Raw genomic sequence first — 21,257 nt, 5'->3', positions numbered from 1 at the left:
CCAGGAATCCGAGCGCCCAACCCACATTCCCCCGAGACCCAAGCGCTTGGGTCGCCGCCCCCTTCTCCCGAAGATCCTCGGCACTACCTGGGCGCACCGCGCGGCGCAGGAATCGGGAAGCTGGGGAGGGGGCACAGGAATCCCCGGTCCCCTTCAGAGTTCTCAGGTGCGGCTACCTCCGCGGTCCAGCGCGAGGCGGGGCCACGTCGCGTCACCAGGAGGGAGCCTGGCTCTGATGTCACCCAGCACCTGCCCGGCTTGGGAAGGGGGCGGGCCCTGGAGCCGCGAGCTCAAGACAGGAGGATGCGGGGAGGCGGGGATGAGCCGGCAGCCAGGTGGGCGGCAGGGACGGCGGCGGCGCCAGGAGCCCCTCCTTCTGGCGGGTAAAGATCGGGCGCCCGCCGCGGAGAGGGCTGGGGTCTCCGGGGTTTGAATCCCGCTCAAGCTTTCTGGGCTTCAACTTTCCTCTGTGCATTTCGGTCAGTAAAAGAAATTTTAAAATGTGGGAGAAAGAGCCCAGGGCGGGGCTTAAATAAGCAATGCCTCACGATTTCACTTACTGTCTCTGAGCCTCAGGGTCCCCACCCTTGGAAATGGGACAGTACAACCTACAGAAGGTACTAGGAGCACCAAAGAGGACGGCAAAGCACTACTCCGGCCTCGGGAGCTTCAGTCTCCTCACGGGTGAAATGACGACTAAATAGTGCTAAGCGCACCTACTATGTGCTTGGTGTTTTCTGCTCTGAGAACAGCTCTCCGAGTGTTAGCTCATAAAATGACCCCCCCCCTAAAAAAAATGAGATGGGGACGATGAGCATCTCCATTTCTCCGATGGGAAATCGAGGCACAGAGAGGCCAAGTCACGCGCTCAAGGTCACACAGTCGGTACGAGGGAGCGCTAGGCTCAAGCCCGGATGGTTTTCTGCCATCGTACAGAGGGGGCTCGGGGGAGAAAGTGTTGTATTAGGTTCTCCAAGATGTCAACTTTCTCCTCTCACTTGGTAACTCTTGGAGCCGGCTTCCCAGTCTAAGCCGCAGGGACCGCAGTCTCCCCCGTGGACAACTGCGGGATCAAAGCGGTTCAGGGACCCGCACAGCGCCAGCCTCCCAAGTGCGAGCCTCAGCTCCGCCCCCTGCAGGCGCCAACTCTGCCCGCCTCGGCTTTCCCCTCCCTGTAAAACGGGTACAACAGAGCCCACTTCGAGCTCGTGTAATTAAAGGACATTATTTAATTATAAAAACAAAAGCGCCCAAGTACTGTGTCGGTGCTCAGAAACATGTCGCTCCCCGCCCCTCTGCCTCCGCCGGGCCTGACCCTTGTCTCGGATCCGCAGTTTTTTACAAGTGAAAACAGACGCTGTCTTCTCTGGGGGCGGGGGACTGAAGGCGATGACTCAGGTATTAAAGCTTGCAGGGTCCCGAGGCGAGCCTCAGTTTCCCCACCTACGGAACAGGCCTAGGGGCCGCCAGCGAGGACCCCGATCTGGCCTCGCACACAGTAGGGACTCGAGTTGGGGGGAGTATAGATGCTCCGTCCCGCCCCCCCCGCCGCCCCGTAGCTGTTCCGCAGCACGCCCAAGGTGATTGTCCCAGTCACCGCTCCTGCCCCTGCGTTCGCGCAGGCCCCGGGGCCCCGTTCGCAGCCCCGAGGCCCAAGCCTCCCAGGGCCCCGTCCCGCTCCGCCACCTCCGGCGGGCAGCGAGCCCCGGTGCACTCACCGGCTTCCAGAGCCGTCCCGAGGCTTCGGCCTGAGGAGAAAGAGGGGCGGGTCTTTTAGGAAAGCTCCGCCCACACGAGCGCACAAGAGACCAATCGGCGCCCGCTGCGGCAAGCTACGGTCCCGCCCATGGGGGGAGGTGCCACCAATCAAGACGAGTTGCTGGCAGGAGAAGCCAATCAGAAGTTATCGGAGTGTGCCAGCCGTGGGAAAAGAACCGCGCGGGAGCTCGGAGCAAGACTGCGCGGTTGTGGGCGGGACCCGAGGCCCGACGGGCAGTGGGTTCGACCAACGGCGAGGCTCGGGGGGCGGCCTGGGGCGGGAGGCCCAAGAGACCAGGGTGAATGGGCCGCTTTGTACGCGAGGAATGAATGGGGACCTTTGTGAGGACCCGCGTGGGGGGGGGGCCGGAGGGAGGCCAAAATGCCTGGGTCCCCCGGGAGCTGGCGGGCAGGAGAAACGGGAGAGAGAATTCACTTTTGTCGAACACAGACCTCGTACCAGGCACTCCCCCAGTCTCACGCCCACCGGGGAGTTGTGGGCGCCACTGTCAGTAAGAATGACCAAGTATTGCGTGTCCGATGTATGCCAGGAGCTGTGCTAAGCGATTTACCTACATGGTCTCATTTAATCCTTACAACTACCGTTTGGAATTGGTGTTATTAAGATCTTCATCTTCCAGATGAGGTAAACCGAAGCTTAGAAAGAAGGTGTTTACTGCCGAAAGTCACAGAGCTGGCCAGTGGCAGAGCAAGAACTCGAATCCCGCTAAATCTGACTCCAGAACTGCTCTTATTCACCATGCTACACCCAAACGTTGGTTAATGCTTCCCAATTTACAATGGAAAAACTGAAGGTCAGGACAGACAGGCGACTTCCCAAAGTCACAAGAAAAGGCTCTGCTGAACCCCGAGGTGGTGACCATGTGGTTGCTGGTGAGCCATGCACCACCGGTCTCCGAGCTGTTTGTTCCCATTTTACAGGTGTTCACCGAGGCTCCAAGAGAAGCGAGCAGCTGGGGTGGGAGCTGGGAGCTGCATGTCAATCAAGCCCCAGCCAGCCTGCCAGCCAGGCTCTGCTGCCCAGCGGCTGTGTGGGCTCAGTTCAGTTGCTGGCTTTTTCTGAGGTTCCATTTGTTCCTGCATCTGTACAACGAGGATGATGGCCTCTCTGCCTCCACTCTGACAACCCTCCAAGCACACATGCTGTCTACTCTACTGCCACTGGGGTCCTGTTCAACTTTATTCCGACTGCTCCCCGCCTCTATTTAGAACCTTTCACGGCTCCATCTCAGAGTAAAAGCCAGTGTCGACACCAGGGCCCACAAACCCCTGCACAATGTGCCCTGTCCCCACCTACCCCCACCCCAGGGGCCCTGTCTGATCTCATCTCCCTTTCATTTGGCTCCAGCCACACTGGCCTTCTAGCCCTTCCTCAATTCCTCAAACACTCCCCAGGCATGGGCCTGCCTCAGGGACTTTGCATTTGCCCTTCCTTCCACCAGGAATGCTCTTCCCCAAGTTTTGTATGGCTGCATCCCAATGGCGGACATTGTCAGGTCCGCTCTAATGTAACCTCCTTCAGGAGGCCTTTCCTGACCATTCTGTATAAACGTCTCCTCATCACTCTCTCTCCCCACGCTTTGTTTTAGCTCATGAGTCTGGTAGAGTTTGTTGATTTGTTTATCTGTTTATCATCTGTCTCCCCACTAGACTGTAAGTCCCATGAGGGCAAGGATCTTTCATTTGTTGAGTGCTGGATCTTCAGGGCCCTGCATACAGTAGGCACTCAACAGGTGCTCTTGAATCAATGCCAACAAGTTTTTGCATTGTGTGAATTAAATAAGTCAGTGCATACAAAGAGTCGATGCATTGCGGAAAGGCAAAATAAACAGATAATGATTACTATTACCATTGTTGTTCATTGCCCTACAAACAGTGTTCTGACAGCATGCAGGAGAGAAACAAGAGAGAAAGTCCAGAACAAGGGAAAGAGCCAGAGGAAGGAAAAGGTTGGAAGGTAAGAGATGAGGAATGAAGAAACAGGAGGAGACGTTGGCATTGGGTTGAGGGCAGGCAGGAGTGCAAGCACCCAACTCCAAATTAATTTGCTTGGCAATGGAAAAGGCAAGTCCTTGAGGCGAGAAGCATTGACGTTGCCATGGCCCTGCCCACTTCTTTGCAAATGGGGAAACTGAGTTCTGGGGAGTGGAGGACCTTTCTTGAGGGCATCTTCAGTGATAACACAGCTCGTGTTTATGAGGCCTGATTATGTGCTGGGAACACGACTGCCATCATCTCAGTGCACCCTCATGCCAGCCCTATGAGGATGGCACTGTCATTGCCCCACTATATAGGCCAGCAATGTGCCCAGGCTCTCCTGGCCGCTCCTGGTGGCAGATCTGGGCTCAGACTGCAGTGAGTCAGACCCCTGAGTCTGTACTCTTAACCAAGACTGAGCTGAGGGCACCTGTTACCCTGGCAGAGGATCCTTTATGGAAGTCTTCTGCTGTGAGGATAACAGGAGCTGCAGTTTATTTATTTATTTTTATATATTTTAAAATGTTTATTGATTTCAAAGAGAGAGGAAAGGAGAGAGCGAGAGAAAGAAAGAGAGAGAAAAAAACATCAATGTGAGAGAAGAGAAACACCTATTGGTTGCCTCCCATATGTACCCCAACCGGGGATCAAACCCCAACGTAGGCATGCGCCCTGACGAGGAATCGAACCCCCAGCCTTTTAGTGTACAGGATGATGCGTCACCTGAGATGCACAGGCCAGGGCAGAGCTGTTGTTTATTGAGTGCTGACTGGGTGATGGATTTTGTGTCCTTTGTATGTATTAACTCACTCATTGGATTTTTGCAACAATCTTCTTAAATTGATACTTTTACTATCCCCATTTAACTTAAAGAAGAATGAGCCTCAGACCCATAAAAGTTCCATGTGCCCAAAGGCACCAGGAAACATTTCAACAGGAGAGAACACTGTGGCACCCACTCTAACCCCATTCTGCCTGGTACCTGGTGATGTCATCAACCCTATTTAGGGTTAAATCTACCTGGCAACTAGTGATGTCATCATTCCCACCAAGGGTCTACACTGGAGACATTATTAATGCTGCTCAGTCTCTGGGGTAATTTATGACATCACTGAATGTTAATATTAAGCTTCCTTTAGCTGAGGGCATTCTATGAGCTGGATGCCTGTGCTAAGTGCTCTGATAGTTGCTGTTAGTGACTGACTGCTTAGTGTGCACCAGGCACCATTCTAAGCCCTGTATATGTATCAAATCCCATAATCCTCCCAGTAACTCTAAGTGGTAGGCACTAGTGTCAATATTCAATTTACAGATGAGTACATCAAGGGAAAGCTGCCCACGGCTGCACAGCTAGAAAGCATCAGAGTCTGAATTTGAACCCTGGGTGTCTGCCACCAGAGCTTGGGTCGTGGATCACTATATGAAGTCACCAGAGAGGCTGAGACCCAAGCAACAGAGTCAGAAGGAGGCCCTCGGCTACTCAGAGCCTTCCCTCTGTCCTCCATCTAAGTCTGCCCCAGAGAGCGGGTGCCTTGATGATGCACCCACGTCCTTCCCTGGGCCCTGGGACTGCCCCCCCCATGAAACTGTGAGCCCCTGGCTGTCAGCGGCCAGCTCTGAGTCCTCAGTGGGTCCCGAGGGTACAGCATAAGCTCTGAAACTCAGACGTGGGGGTGGCTGGAAGATTGGGATGGATGTGTGCAGGGCTAGGGAGGAAATGAGAATGTGGGAGAATTCAGAGTTCCCAGAGGAAGAGAGGGATTCCTGCCAGCTGGCACGGTCCTGTTTTCTAAAGTCATAACTGCTTGTTATGCAGAATCCGAGTAATGGGCAGCAGAGGTGTGGGGGGAAAGCCCTGAAGAGCCAAGTTCATGCACAAGAATAAAACTTTCAAGCTTAGAGAGGAGGAGATGGGAGAGCCAGGGAGGGGCTGCTCAGCGGAAGAGGGTTTGGGGAGATTTTTGAACAAGAAAAAGATTGGGGGGAGCAGCTTCTGCGCCTGGGGGGGGTTAAGGGGGCTCGAGTCTTAATAGAGAAAAAGAGAAGGACAAGAAGCATGCTAAGTGTCGCTGTGGGTCCTGACTATAATCCTGCCTGGGCATTTTCTCTGTGGCAGAGATTCGAATGGTTCCAGCATTTTATTTTTGGCCACTGGGCTGATGTTTTCCTGCGTGTGACTCAGAGCTGGAACTGGCTCTGAGACAAGAGCAAGCTGGTGACCTCGTGTGGGTCACAGATGAGTGATGGGCTCCTTTCTGCCATGACGAACATGTATTGAGTGCCCACTACATGCCAGGCTTTGTTCTAGACCAGGGGTCAGCAAATATTTTCTGTAAAAGGCCAGACAGTCTATACCTCAGCTTAGAAGGCAAGATAAGATGGTCTCTGTCTTAACTACTGTTTGCCTTTGTAGCAGGTAAGCAGCAATAGATACTATGTAAGCGAATGGGCGTGGTTGTGTTCCAATAAAACTTTGCGCAAACAGGAGGTGTATCCATTCCCAAGGCTGAGGAGGCGGAAGGAACAAAGACAAGACCAGCCCTCACACCAAGCAGAAGGAACCCATTCACACCTAAGGGAAGTCCACCCCCGGATCCGGATCCGGGCCTGCTCAGAGTCAAAGGAAAGTCCTCACCCTTTGTCCCCTGTCTGCCCTCACTTCCCAAACCTCTTCCTCTTGATTACTCTGCTCCGACCACACCGACTCTCCTGTATCTGTTTCCTCTAGCACTTCTAATCTGCCAGCATAGTATATCATTCACTTATTTGCTGTGTTTCTTATTTTTTTAAAAAGATTTTTTTTAATTGTATGTATTTTTAGAGAGAAGGGAAGGGGGCGGTGAAAGAGGGAGAGGAACATCATCTACTTATCTACTGTGTTCATTTTTTTTTTTAAAGATTTTATTTACTTGTTTTTAGAGAGAGGGGAAGGGAGGGAGAAAGAGAGGGAGAGAAGCATCAATGTGTGGTTGCCTCTCACACGCCCCAACCCCCTTAACCCGGAAGGTGGCCTGCAACCCAGGCATGTACCCTGGCTGGGAATCGAACCAGTAATCCTTTGGTTTGCAGGCCGGCGTTTAGTCCACTGAGCCACAGCAGCCAGGGCTACTGTGTTTGTTATTTATTGTCTAACTCTCTTTGACTGCAGAAAATCAACCCTAGAGAGGGTGGGGATTCTGCTCCGTTTACTGCTCTGTGCCCAGCACCAGGACAGTTCCTTGCACACAGTAAGTGCTCTGTAAATCTCTGTCATAAGTGTAATAAACAAGCCCTTTAGGAAATTCTGCTCGAGCTGGTAGAGTGACGGGCAACTTTTACTTCCTCGTTACTTTTACTTGCTGCTGGCATTCCTAAAATGACACTCATTACCTTATAATCAGGAAGGGTGAAAAGGCCACCCAACCTATTTTTAATTGTTTTTTTTTTTTATCCTCACCCAAGGACATTTTTTTTTTCATTGCTTTTAGAGAGAGAGGAAAGGAGAGGAAGAGAGAGACAGAAACATCAATATAAGAGAGAAACACGGATCAGCTGCCTCCTGTATGCGCCCAGGCCAGGGATGGGGCCTGCAACCCTTCAATCACTGGGCAACAGTCCAACCAACTGAACCACACCAAGCTATCTTTAAATTATTTTCTTTCTGAAGTAAAACAATTTTAATTACACAAGGTGGAAACGTTCAAATAAGAGGGTGACGCTGACCTTGACCAGCACCTTCCTTTTCACCTCCCCTTCCAGATGGACCCCTGATCATACTTCGGTGTGGATTCTTCCAAAAACATGTATTATATATTTATATCAGGGGTCAGCAAATGACTGTACGCCCTCTCTGGCCCTCTGTCTGTGTTTGTAAATAAAGTTTTATTGGTACACAGCCAAGGTCATTCATTTGTCTATGTATCATCTATGACTACTTTCACACTGAGGGGCAAGTTGAGGAGTTATGATAGAGGCCCTATGATGTTCAAAGCTGAAAATACTTTTTGAGACTTTACAGGAAAAGTTTACAACCTCTGATTTATACACAGTAAGTCCTCACTTAACACAGTCAATAGGTTCTGAGGCTTTATGTGAAACAATGTATAAGGAAACCAATTTTACCATAAGCTAATTGATATAAACAAGAGTTAAGTTCCTACGGCATCTCAACAATCTCATAATGAACCAATGTAGGACAGAAAACACTGTTGCGAGAGGATCTGCTGAAATGAACAAGTAACAAAAACATTCCTGATGATTTCTTGTGTTTAGGAAGTTGGATAATACTTGATATATTGAACTGTGGCTTACTTTTCTTACTAAGCAATATGTCTTAGGAAACTTTCCATGCCTCTACATTTAAATTCACCTTAATCTGCCTTGGCTGGTGTGTCTCAGTGGATTGAGCACCAGCCTGTGGACCTAGAGGTCGCCAGTTTGATTCTTGATCAGGGCACAGCTGGGGGCCTGCAAGAGGCAACAGATCGATGTTTCTTTCCCTCTCTTTCTCCCTCCTTTCCCCTCTCTTTAAAAATAAATAAATAAAATTAAAATTTTTTATTTAAATTCACCTTCATCTTTTTCACACCTGAATGGTATTCCACAACCACAGTCTGTGGTTCTTTTGACTCCTCTCCTGCTAATGGAGCTTTTAGTGGTTTCCATTTGTCACTGTACAAATGACAGCTCAGTAAACATCCTTCCTACTTCCTCCTGTGCACAGAGCATATTGCTGAGGCAAAGACTATAATGCAGTTGAGATTTTAATAGATGGTGTCAAAGTGCCACCCACAACAAGACTAGTTTCCTTTTTAGGAAAAAAAAGAAAAAGAAAAAGAAATCAATCCTGTCAGGTATTTATTACACGGCTATTCGGTGAAGGGTTCCACCCCTTGGGGAGGTTGACCCATAATTTTCTGACCCCAGGATGCACTGTGGACTTTCGTGGCCCTTTGGGCTGGCTGTTCCCTTCTCCATGCTTCTCCGCCTGGTGGAACGCTGCTAGGACTTCAGCATCCACCTCAGATGATGGGACAGAAATTTTGGACATTAACTACACACTTATCCTGTGTCCCAGAAACCTCATTTCCCAGTAGAAACCCACAGGAAAGGTTGACACAGGTGTAGGACACCATGGGATCTGTTACTTGGAGACAGGACAAATAAAACAGGAGCGGATTCCCCATGGTGTTCTGGAGGCAAGAAATCAGAGTTACACATCGGAACATGGAGAGAACCTAAAAACATAATGTTGATGGGGAGAAGTAAGAAACGAAACCAGCCCTGGCTGGTGTGGCTCCGTGGACTGAGTGCTGGCCAGGAACTGAAGGATTGTTGGTTCGGTTCCCAGTGGGGGCCCATGCCTTGGTTGCGGGCCAGGTTCCCAGCTGGGGGCTAGTAGGAGGCAATGGATCAACATTTCTCTCCTAGCACATTGATGTTTCTCTCCCTCTTCTTCCCTCCCTTCCCCTCTCTCTAAAAATAAATAAATAAATCTTTCAAAAAACAAATAAATGAAACCAGGTCTATAGAACAAATTGAAAGGTATGATTTATATCTTTCATATCAATTTAGAAGATAGATTTCCACAAAGCAACCCTTGTCTGGCCTGCAGGCCTTTATTCCTACCCAAGGGCGCACGAATGTTAAACGTGTTGGGTTTGTCCATGGGGTGCCAGGGAGGAGACAGAAAGAAGCCAGGAATGTAAAGGGCAAAAGCAGAAAGAAAGCAAAATAGGGTGTGTTCAAATGACAGAGACGAGAACTGAAAATATGATGCAACTCTATGAGCCTACCTCCATGCCCTGAAAAAGGGTCCATCTTAGGTGGTGGTCTCTTCTTAGAGGTCTTTCCACTTGCCACTCCCCCGACTCACTGGGCTCAATTCCCACCAATGCTTTCTGTTGCCACCATTAAAGCACAAGTTCACTAGACTGAGACTCTATCCGAGACTGTCTCCCTAACCAGAGCAGGAGCATTTTGGGGACAGAGAACAGAGTCTGTGCCTCAACTTTCCTAATCTGTAGAAGGGAGATGATGATCAAAGTATCTACCTTGTAGATTTGTAAGGTTAAATCAATTGATTCCTGTCTTGTGCTTAATGCAGTGATTTTGTGCACTCAAATATTGACAGCTATTACTATCATGATTATTTTTGAGATTAGTCTCAGGATGTTGGGAAAGGCCTACCCTGATGCCTCCTCCTTCAGGAAGCCTTCCATGATTTCTAGTAGGGAGCTCTACTGGCACCTGTGGCCCTTTCACTATAGCCTCTCCCCAAGGTGTGGGGACCACCTACTTACCTGTTGGTCTCCCCAGCTTGTCCGGGATCTCCTCAAGAGTAGGGACCAGTTCTTCAGAGTCCAGCAAAGTGGCCAGTGTCCCTTGGGCCTCCAGAACTGTCTGCCCACCTGAATAGAATGCAGGCTGGGCCGGGAAGATAAGGCAGGTGTATAATTAATGAATATATGGCCAGCTGTATATTACAACAGCCCGGTGACAGGATAGAAACCAAGTATGCCAAGGGCCCCCTTCTGCTTTCAACCCACCTCCTGCCTCCTCCTCCCCCGCCACGCCACTCCTCTGAAGGTTCCCTGCATTCCCAGCCCCCTGGTTGGCACACCCATCCCAGGACCCACCTCTGAGTCTCAGCCTAAGCCCAGGCAGGGCCTTCTCCTTGGAATGTCCTTCCTTCCCTTTCCACTGGACTCCAGGCAGGTGATACAGTTGTGCCCGCTCAATGCCCACGCTCAAACATGCCTCCCTTCTGCACCTGCTGGTTCTTGACCTTGTGACCATACCTTCAGTGTCTGATAAAACCTGCAGATCCTAAAAATAGTTTGTGGCCTGGCTGGTGTGGCTCAGTAGATTGAGCACCAACCTGCGAATCAGAGGGTCACCGGTTTGATTCCCAGTCAGGGCATGTGCCTGCGTTGTGGGCCAGGTTCCCAGTTGGGGGGCATCCAAGAGGCAGTCACACATTAATGTCTCTCTCCTTCTCTTTCTCCCTCCCTTCCCCTCTCTCTAAAAATAAATAAATAAAATCTTTAAAAAAGAGAATAGTTTTTTTCTTAAAGTCAGGCTTATGAGGCTTATTGAGGTATAACTTATATAATGCATAATTATATAATAGATGCAGAGATAAAGTCCCTAGATGAGGCAAAATCCACCCTTTGTAGTTAATGGATCTGTGAGTGTTGACAGATGCTGACAGTGTTGTAACCACCACTGCACTCAGGACCCAGGACCCAGGACAGATCCCTCCCCACTGACGTTCCCTCGTCCCCTTCCAAGTTCCTGCTGGAAAGACTCCAGTGGCACTGCATGCAATAATATGTCCTCAAGATTGCTATGTTGCATCCATCCACGTCTTTCTCATTAAAAACAAAGCCAGCCCTGGCTGGTGTGGCTCAGTAGATTGAGCGCTGGCCTGCGAACCAAAGGGTCACCGGTTCGATTCCCAGTCAGGGCACAGGCCTGGGTTGTGGGTCAGGTCCCCACTTGGGGGGTGTGGGAGAGGCAACCACACAGTGCTGTATCTCTCGTTTTCTTTCTCCCTCCCTTCTCCTCTCTCTGAAAATAAATAAATAAAATATTTAAAAAACAAAAAAGCCCTGACCGGATGGTTCAGGTGGTTGGAGCATCATCTGTGACCTGTGGGTTGTCTGTCTGTTGGGCTCAGCCACTGAAAGAGCCTTGGGCAGCACATGAGTCCCATGGGGTAGTTTCTCGGGGAGTCACCCGTGCGGGGTGAGTGGTGTTTGCTACATTAACAGTTTCAAACTTGGCGCTAATGCCGGGTCTGAGGCTACTCAGCAGAAGTCTCAGTGTTGCCCTGACTGGTGTCACTCAGTGGGCTGGGGATCATCAGGCAAAGCCAAGGTCGCTGGTTAGATTTGCCTGTCAGGGCACACGCCGGGTTGTGGGCCCGGTTGGGGGCACACAAGAGGCAACCGATGGCTGTTTCTCTCCCTTTCTCCCTCCCTTCTCCTCTCTCTAAAAATAAATAAATAAATAAATAATTTTAAAGAAAAATAACATTAATCCCAGAACTTCTCCCAAGGTGGCTGTATTAGTTTTCTGTCGCTGGCTCTAACAACTTGCCGCCATCTTGATGGCTTAAAATAGCACAAATGTATCTTCTAGTTCTGGAGGTCAGATGTCTGAAACGGGTGTTCTGGGGCTAACGTCAAGGTGTCAGCAGAATTTTCCGTCCCTTTTGCAGCTTCTCCAGGCTGCCTTCACTCCTTGGCTCGTGGCCTCATCCCGCCAACCTCTACGTCCATCGTCACATCTTCTTCTCTGACTTAGACCCTTTGGGCTTCCTCATATAAATACCTTTGTGGTCACATTTAGGCATTGAGGACCCATCAGCTAATCCAGAATAATTTCCCCAACTCAAGATTCTTAATTTAATCACATCTGCATAGTCCCTTTTGCCCTGTAAGGTCACACTCACTGGCCCTGGGGATTAGGACATGGTCACCTTTGGGGGCTGTTATTCTGCCTGCCTTTTACATCCCCACCAGCTGTCCTGGTTGCTCCACATCCTCGTCAACATGCAACATTGTCAGTCATTTTGAATATTAGCCGTTGTGTCTGTTGATCTCATTCCAGTTTCAATTCGCGCTTCCCTGATGACTAATGACATTTTTTTCATGCACATACTGGCCATTTGTGTCTCCTCCTTTGTGAAGTGTCTGTTCAGATCTTTGGCTTGTATTTGAATTGGGTTGTTTGTCTTTCATTGTTGAGTTCCAGGAAGGATGTGTGCCTTTTTTATTTGGCGGATTCAATTCATACTCCCATCATCCACGTAGAAAAGTCCCAATATTCCCCCTTTCAATTTTTCCCTTCCTCTCCTCTCCTCCCTCCCCTCCCAACTCAGCAGTCCTTGAAGCTTAGTGCCTTCAGGGAAAACAGGGTACATTTTTACACTTCCTCAGGAGTAGGCCCAACATAGTAGCCACTAGTCACATAAGTACATTTAAGTTCCGATAATTAAAATTAAATAAGATTGAAAATTCAGTCCCCTGGTCTGGCTAGCCACATATCGAGTGCCCAATAGCCACAGGAGGTTGGTGGCTTACCTACCATGTTAGCAGCACAGATAGGCAACATTTCCAACACTGCAGAAAGTTCCAGAAGTATGTACAGGGAAACCGACCTGTCTCTCTCCGTAGTGACTGCCTTACACGGATATGTTATGGTGCCAGACAACTGCTTTCCCACTGGGGATGAGGAAAGGAAAACATAAAAGACAGAGGAGAATGAGAAAGAACCATGAACCACAGTAATAATTGTCTGGCACTTGGTAAGTACTCATTACATTTTTTAAAAATACCCACATAACTACCATCTAATGAGTATTTACGGAATGCCAGGTACTTTCTTGTCCATATTATCTGACATGTGTTTATTCCCAGAGAAACAGAAGAAGGAAGAGAGAACACTGAAGCCCAACCCTTTCTTTTTCCAAAGAGCAGAGGAATTAACTCTTTAAACTCCACACCCCTCTTGGGGCCAGCCATCCTGGAAGGAGATCTCTTTCAAATGTGCCAAGAATTTATGCTAAAACAGGGCTCATTACTTTCCCTGCCAAACCTGCTCCAATACCTGTATATTCCCTCATGATAAATGGCCTCTCAGTATGTCCACTTACCTAGGTTAGATAACAGGGACACCATTGTCACCACCTCTCTGTTCCTTGCCCATCCCCCACAGGTGGGCCCTCCTGCCACCCCCCACCTTGGTCTCTGCTCCAAGCCCTGCTCTCCATCTATGGCCCCAACTTCAATTCAGACTTCCTCCTCTGCCCGCTGGATCCTTATCCCAGCCTCCTCCCAAATCTGCAGGTTCTCCCCTCTGGCCTGTCCTCATGTGAACCCAGAGGGTCTGTCTACATCCAGAGCCGACCCGTCCATCCCCTGCTCACAGCCCTCTCAGTACTTCTAGGTAAATATCCCAGCCCTTCAATGTGGTGTTGGAAGTGCTCTCTTTCATCTCTGCATAAACACAGCTCCCTCTACCCAGAATTCCCTCCCCATCGCTCCCTGGTGAACTCCTACTCATCCTTCAATACCTAACTCAAATATCCCCTCTTCCAGGAAGAAAGCTGACTCCCTCAGACAGACCAGTACACACCCTCTGAGCCCCTGGCGTACCCTGTGACACTATGGTCATCTACAAGTCTCTCTCAGTTGTGAGTTTCTGACCATTTATCAGCCTTCCTTGGAAGAGTGTGACCTCCCAGAGGGTAGTGTTATTCATGTTAGTGGCGACATCTTGGACAGGGCCTGGCACATAGTACATGATCAGTAAATGAGTGTTGGGGGGAAAATGATAAATAATAGTTAACATCGAATTAACCCTATGTTAAAAGAGTAAGTTTCCACAGAGACACTAGGAAGACAGTGTCTCAAGCAAGTTGTCAAAGCTAATATGATCAGTAACAAGCCCTCCTGACAGCATGGTCCTCCTGATGTGATTCACAGAGAAGGACACAGCACCACTTCCACACTGTCACTGCCCATGGTGCTTCACCTCATGCTAATCATAAGGAAACCACCAAACGGCCCTGGCTGGTGTGGCTCAGTGGATCGAGTGCTGGCCTGCAAGCTGAAAGGTCATCAGTTCAATTCCCAGTCAGGGCACAAGCCTGGGTTGCGGGCCAGGTCCCCAGTTGGGGGCGTGCAAGGGACAAGCCATCTATGTTTCTCTCCCTCTCTTTTTCCTCCCTTCACCTCTCTCTAAAAATAAATAAAATCTTTAAAAAAAAAAAAAAAGGAAACAATCAAATCTAAATTGAGGGCCGTTCTACAAAGCAAATAGCCAGAACTTCTCAATTTTCCCAACGTGAGAAACACGCTCAGAAACAGCAGAGGCATATTACTGCGCAGTTCCGGAGGCCAGCAGCCCAAGGTCAAGGTGTCAGCTGGGCCCCGCTCCCACCGAGCCCTGTAGGAGAGAATTGACCTCGCCTCTTCCCAGCCTCTGAAGGTTGCTGACAATCTCTGATGCATCTTGGCTTCCAACTGCATTACCCTAACCTCTTCCTTTGTTGTCCCATTGCGTGGTCCCTCTGCATCTGTGTCTTCACATGGTGCTCTTCTGGTGAGGACACCGGTCACGTTGGATTAGGGGCCCCACCCTGCTCCAGTATGAGCTCATCTTAACGAATTCCACCCGCAATGACCCTATTTCCAAGTCAGGTCATAATCGGAGGTCCTGGGGCTTACGACGTTAACATATCCTTTGGGGGGGGCACATAATTTAACCCCTCACACAAAGCAGAGAAGGGGGACAGGAAGTGGTGGGGTGAGCAGCTGCACCCTCGGATCGGGTGGCCTGGGAAGGCGTCTCTGCGGAGGGGACACTCCCACTGCAGCCTGAAGAGAGCTGTTGACAACACTCTCCTCCGAGAGACGAACATGAACCTCCTCGCCTGGAATCTGTGGCATTTCCCTCTGCGTCTCAGAGGTGTCTAATCTTGCCCCCACCTCCCCACCCCCCGGCTCATTTCCTGGTTTGAAACGAGTGAGCCAGGCAGCGTGGTTCTCCTAAGAACCTGAGAATTGGTCGGCGGTGTCGGGTTCACGCCGTCAGAGGCTCGGAGAAGCCCCGACAGCTGTGAGGCTGAGCAGCCGCCAGCCCCGCTTGCAGCCAGAGTTGGGGACCTCTGGTGCGCGCCAGACGTCCGGCTGCCCCAGCCAGCACCCCTGCCAGCTTTAGGGCCAGTGACATGCCCGCGAAAGGGGGGTCCCGGGGCCTCTGGCGGGAACTGTGTGTGTTCTCACCTTGTAGAGCGGAGGGTCTGCAAACCGCAGCCGGGAGGCGGGCGCATCCAGCCTCTTGCCTGTCTGTATAAATGAAGTTTTATTGACACGCAGCCACGCCGTCCAGTTGCCGTTGTCTGTCGCTCTGCATGCTGCAGGGTTGCGGCAGGGACGATATGGCCCGGAGAGTGGAGAATATTTTCTATCTGGTCCTTCGCGGAGTTTGTCAGCCCCTGCCGGATGACATTGCAGCGTACAAATATAACACTATTTATTCATCCACCTGGGAATGGCTATCTGTGGAGTTTCTAGTTTGGGGTGATTACAACAGGACTGGTAAGGACAGTCTCCTCTGGGGGCTATGAAACGTGTTCTAATCGCATCAGGTCATTGATTCTCAGCGGGAAGCCAGTGTGCCACTCAGGGGACCCTTGCAATGTCTGGAGACCATCTGGGTTGTTGCTATCGTCTGCATGTTTGTGTCCCCGCCCCCAAATCTCAGTGTTGAAATCTTGATCCCCACAGCGAAGATATTAGGAGATGGGACCTTTGGGAGGTGATTATGTCATGAAAGTGATTATGTCATGAAGGTGTAGCCCTTCTGATTGGAATTTGTGACCTTATAAAATGACCCTGCAGCCCTGGCTGCTGTGGCTCAGAGGACGGAGCGCCAGCCTGCGAACCAAAGGGTCGCCGGTTCGATTCCCAGTCAGGGCACACGCCTGGGTTGCGGGCCAGGTCCCCAGTTGGGGGTACACAAGAGGCAACCACACAGTGATGTTTCTCTCCCTCTCTTTCTCCCTCCCTTCCCCTCTCTCTAAAAATAAATAAATAAAATATTTAAGGAAAAAAGACCCTGCAGAGCTCCCTCTCCCCTTCTCACATATGCGTGGCCCTCACCCAAGCATTCTGACACCTGATTCCCAACTTTCCGTAGTCTCTACCTTCAAAATATGCTCCAGATTCTATCTCTTCATTACCCATCTGCCACCACCCTGGTCCAGACCACCGTCATCTCCTGATCCATCTTTGGCCTCTGCTGGGCTCTCTGCTTCCATCCACAGCCTATTCCCTGCCCGGTAGCCAGAGGATCCCATCAAATCCTCAGTCAGATTTCATTCCTCTCTGCCCCAGACTCTCCCATTATGGATTGAATGTTTGTGTCCCTCCCAAATTCATCCTGTGAAGGCCTAGCCCCCACTGGGATGATATTAGAAGGTGGGGTCTCTGGAGGGAATCAGGTTTAAATGAGGTAACGAGGGTGCGGCCCCCATGATGGGATTAGTGCCCTTATAAGAAGAGGAAGAGAGACCAGATCCCACACTCTCTCTGCTGTAGAATAACAGAGGGAGGAGCCACTGCAAGCCAGGAAGAGAGCTCCCACTAGGAAATTAATTAATTTTTGGCACTTTGATCTTGGACTTCCCAGCCTCCAGACTGTGAGAAATAAATTCCTGTTTTTTAAGCCGTTCAGTCTGTGGTATTTTGGATGGCAGCCCAAGCCAACTAAGACATCTTCCCAGGCTCCCACTGCAGTCATATTAAAAGCAAAGTGCTCACCATAAGGCCTGTAAGTCCTGCCTGATGCACCCCATCCCCCTCTGACCCTGTCTCGGATCTTTAGTTCTTTCCCTCATGCACTCAGTTGCTGTCACTCTGGTTTCTTTGCCATTCCTTGAAATAAATGCCAGGCACGTTCGCATCCCGGATCCTTTGTGCTGGCTGTTCCCTCTGTCCAGAAGCCTCTTCCCTGAGACACCTCCATTACTGGCTCCCTCATGTCCTTCCAGACTGCACCTTCTCAGGGCGATATTCCCTGGCAGAACCGTGGAAATGAGCAACCTCCCTCTTCACTGCTCATCCTCCTTTCCGGCTTTATCTACTCTTCGGTGCATGAGACCATCTAATAGGTTATATATCTTGTGTTTATTCCTTGGGGTCTATCTTCCCCCTTTGAACATAAGTTCTGGGGGTTTGTGTCTGTGCTGGTCACTTTTATAACCTCCGTGTCTAAAACATGCCTGGAATACAGCTGGTGCGTGTTCTTTCTCTGTGAGCGAATGAATTCAACAAATATTTCTGCTCTGCTCCTAGAACAGGGATGGAGGCTGGGTTCTGGAGACCCAGGTAGCTCAGAGAAGGCTCCTGCCCTGGGGGAGTTCAATGTCTTGGGGTGGAGAGTGCTGGAGCCCTAAACGTAAGAGAAGCTGATAGCACAGCGCGGTCTGAGAAGGACTATGTTGGAGAAGAGTGTAGAGGTTGCAGGACCATACAAAGCCTGTGGAAATAGACAGTCACCTCTTTTTCAGTTCTAATCCAGGTGCCAGCTACCTATGGCGCATGGACCAGCTGACTCCCGCCCCCGCAACAGCTGTATGTCTTATCAAATAAAGTGTTATTGGGACACAGCTGTGTCCATTCATTGAGGCACTGTCTGCGGCTGCTTTCAGCTACAACAGAGCAGAGTGTTTGCAATAGAGACCATATGGCCTGCGAAGACAAAAATATTTACTGTCGGGCCCTTTCCAGAAAAAGTTGGCCAACTTTAATATTAAAGTCGCCCTAATATTAAAAGCTCAGATTTTCTGAATGCTTACTATATGCTATATACATGGTTTTGTTATTTTATCTTCACCGTAACCTTTGAGAGCATGGATATCCCATGTTATAGAGGAGTAATTGGAGGTTCAGAGAGGTGACATAATTTTCCCAAGGTCACACGGCGAGGGAGGGCGGGGCAGAGCACAGAGGACACCTGGTTTTGCACCTTACAGTTTTCATTTTGTAACACATCTTGGAGAGAGTTCTCTCTGTAACGGAGTCTATCAGTCACATTTGCTTACCTAACAGTGTCCTTCTGGGTTCATCGAAGAGTCCCCTCCCGATGAACATCTTGTGCTCCGTTCTCGAAGCTCCCGTGTGAGTGCCATCTGAAGGCTAAATTCCTAGACTCGGAGTGGCTGGGTCAAAGGACATGTGCCAGGTAACGACTTTGGTATGGCGTTGAGTTCACCGGAAAGGTGGGGAGGAGCGAATGGGCGAGCATTCCAGGTGAGGGGCCTGCAGGGACGAAGCACGGTATGCAGGTGTGAGTCAGGCTGCCGAGGGCTTGAGTCAACACAGTGAATGTGACAGGTGAGGTGAGGCCTTCAAGGGAGGGGAGAGTGTGGCTGGTGTCTCACAGGCCAGGCTGAGCTCTGTCCCGGAGGCACGAGGGAGCCCTGGCAGGGCTGTGAGCAAAGGTGGTGCCAGGTCAGCTCTGGGGGCCCAGGAGGGGCATGGACTGGCGGGAGGCAGGGAGGCCTGGGGCGGAGGAGGGACGGGAGCTGAGTCCTCTTCAGCAGATAGAATTTCTAGTGGATCCAGTGGGACACTACCTGCTGCTTCCAGCTCACGTTTATGGGACAAGGTCTGAGTGCCAAGGACTTAAATTCATCAAGCTACTGGCCCCTGACTACGAAAGTGTGGTAGATCTACCAATACATCCTCATTGCAACACGGAGACTCAGGGAAGAAACTGTGCTCCAGGTCACGCGGCTCATATGGAGTCAGGCTGGGAATCGGACTCCACAACTCATAGCCTTTCGTTAGTCTTTTGTTTGTTTTACTTTTTAAAAATCACTTTCTGGGCACTGGCTCAGTAGTTTAGATGGTTAGAGTGCCGTCCCATTACACCAAGGTTGCAGGTTCGATCCCTGGTCAGGGCACATGCAATATTCAACCCACGAATGCATAAATAAGTGGAACAACAAATCAATGTCTCTCTCTCTCTCTCTCTCTCTCTCTCTAATAAATAAAAATAACTAAATAAAATATTTTTTATTTTTATAAAATTATTTTTATAATTTCATAACTAAAAATTATGAAGTCATAATTAACATACAATAAAATTCACCATTTTAAGATGGGCAACTCAATGGCTTTCAGTACATTCGCAATGCTGTGTGATCAACATCACTGTCTGATTCCAGAGCAGTTTAACCCTCAAAAGAAACTCCCCATTCCTTAGCAGTCACTTTCAAGCCGCCCGGCTTACCCCACCCCCCACCTCACTCCTCCCCTCCCTCAGCTCTGGGCAACCACTAATCTGCTTCCTGTCCCTGGATTTGCCTGTTCTGGACATTGGATATCAATGGAATCCTACACACAGTATGTGACCCTTTGTGTCTGGCTCCTTTCACTGAACATGTCTACATGTCTTCAAAGCTCATGTGTCAGGGCTTCACTCCTTTTTATTTTTTTAAGGATTTTGTTTATTTGTTTATTTAGTTTTAGAGAGAGGGGAAGGAAGGGAGAAAGAGAAGGAGAGAAACATCCATGTGTGGTCGCCTCTTGTGCACCCCCATGCGCCCTGACCGGGTATTGAACCAGCAACATTTTGGTTCACAGGATGACACTCAGCCCACTGAACCACACCAGTCAGGCCTAACATGGGCAGTCTATTAAACTCCTACTTAATCTATATAAGCAGAAGAGTCCTAGGTCAAGTAAGCAGAAATATCAATTGAATCACCAACACAAAGAGTCATGGCTCCTTAACTGTGTTCCTCACTGAGCCAGTCGGCAGACCCCTTGAGGAAGGACCCCAGTACACTACCCAAACTGTATACTGTTAATTTTTCTCCTGCCTTTCCCCCAAGGCACCTACAGTCTTTCACCCATGTAACCCTGCCGTGGGGAAAGGAAAATAATCAGACTCGGGAAATTCCTGGCCCCTGCCATTCCAAGACGCAATTGGCCCTCCTGCAATGAAGGATCCCAGTTCGGTGGCCCCAGTTTTCACTGTAACTTCTCACTACAGAAAAGCGGAGCCACAGGGCTATTCAAGGACCCTGGAGCTCCCCTCACACATGTATTTTTCCCACTTGCGACAAGTGTGTGGTCAGCGCGGCTGCTCCGCGAGGCCCGACGGCCCGGTCCGGCGCGCTGCGCGGCGGCCGGCGGCGGCACCATCCACGGCGGGCTCGGGAGACGGAGGCCGGGCTCAGCGCGGGCTCCCCGGCATGCCCCGGCCGGCCGCCGCCTCAGAGCCGGGCCGCGTACGCAGGGTGGCTCCGCAAGCGCCGGGATGCGGGCCGGGCCTTCCCTCGCACCACGGTGCTCCGCTGCACCGCGCGCCCGGGCACCTCCGCCCCGTGCCCCGCGCCCCCAACAGAGCGCGCGGTCCCTGCCGCCCGGCCGTCGCGGGCCCATGGACGCGGCCTCCTGGGCCCGCTGCCTACCTGCGCTCGGGCCCGCCTCTCAGGTGCCGGGCCGCTTCGGGTCCCTGCGGTCGGGGCGCCACCAGTGTCCCGGGCGCCCCGCGGCCGCAGCAGATGCTACTGGAGCCTCTACGCACTCCCGGGGCGGGGCAGTCTGGTGGGCGGGCGCAGGGGAGGAGGAAGCCAGAGGGGCAGTGATCGGCGGCCCTGTCGGCCAATGGCAGCGCCGATCTTCGCCTACCAAAGGAAGCCCTCGGCCAGTGGGAGCCAGGGGCGGGGACAAAGGGCAGGGCGTAAGGTCACTTGCCTACGGTGGGGCGCGGGGATGGGGCCTTCAGGTTGGGTGGGCTGGTGTGGGGCCAGCAGAGTACTCCCAGCAGCGACGGTGGCGGAGGCGGTCGGTGTCAGCGCCCGGAGCGGCGCCGTCCGCGGTGGGAGAGCGGGGACGGCGGCGCCGGGAGCGGGAGCTGGGGCGGCGGCGGAGGTGCTATCGACCACCGCCTCTCCGGCCGCCCCCGCTCCCATCGCCTCCGCCGCCGCCGCCGCC

At 51.0% G+C, this 21,257-nt stretch overlaps 1 protein-coding gene across 1 annotated transcript in view; it reads right to left on the bottom strand.

The window, feature by feature from the left end:
• The window catches only part of LOC149995124 (myosin-14-like), a 71,565-nt gene extending 71,345 nt beyond the window's left edge, over positions 1-220 (bottom strand). Inside the window, exon 1 of the mRNA XM_090260512.1 lies at positions 88-220. The gene's annotated coding sequence lies outside the window, so the exon portion shown is untranslated. The remainder of the gene's footprint in view (positions 1-87) is intronic.
• Positions 221-21,257: the final 21,037 nt, after the last annotated feature.

Source organism: Furipterus horrens, unplaced genomic scaffold, assembly GCF_987537825.1.
Source record: "Furipterus horrens unplaced genomic scaffold, mFurHor1.1.pri manual_scaffold_13, whole genome shotgun sequence".
NCBI classification, from domain to species: domain Eukaryota; kingdom Metazoa; phylum Chordata; class Mammalia; order Chiroptera; family Furipteridae; genus Furipterus; species Furipterus horrens.
Note: the sequence above shows the minus strand (reverse complement) of the source record. Positions and strands in the feature narration are given on the sequence as shown.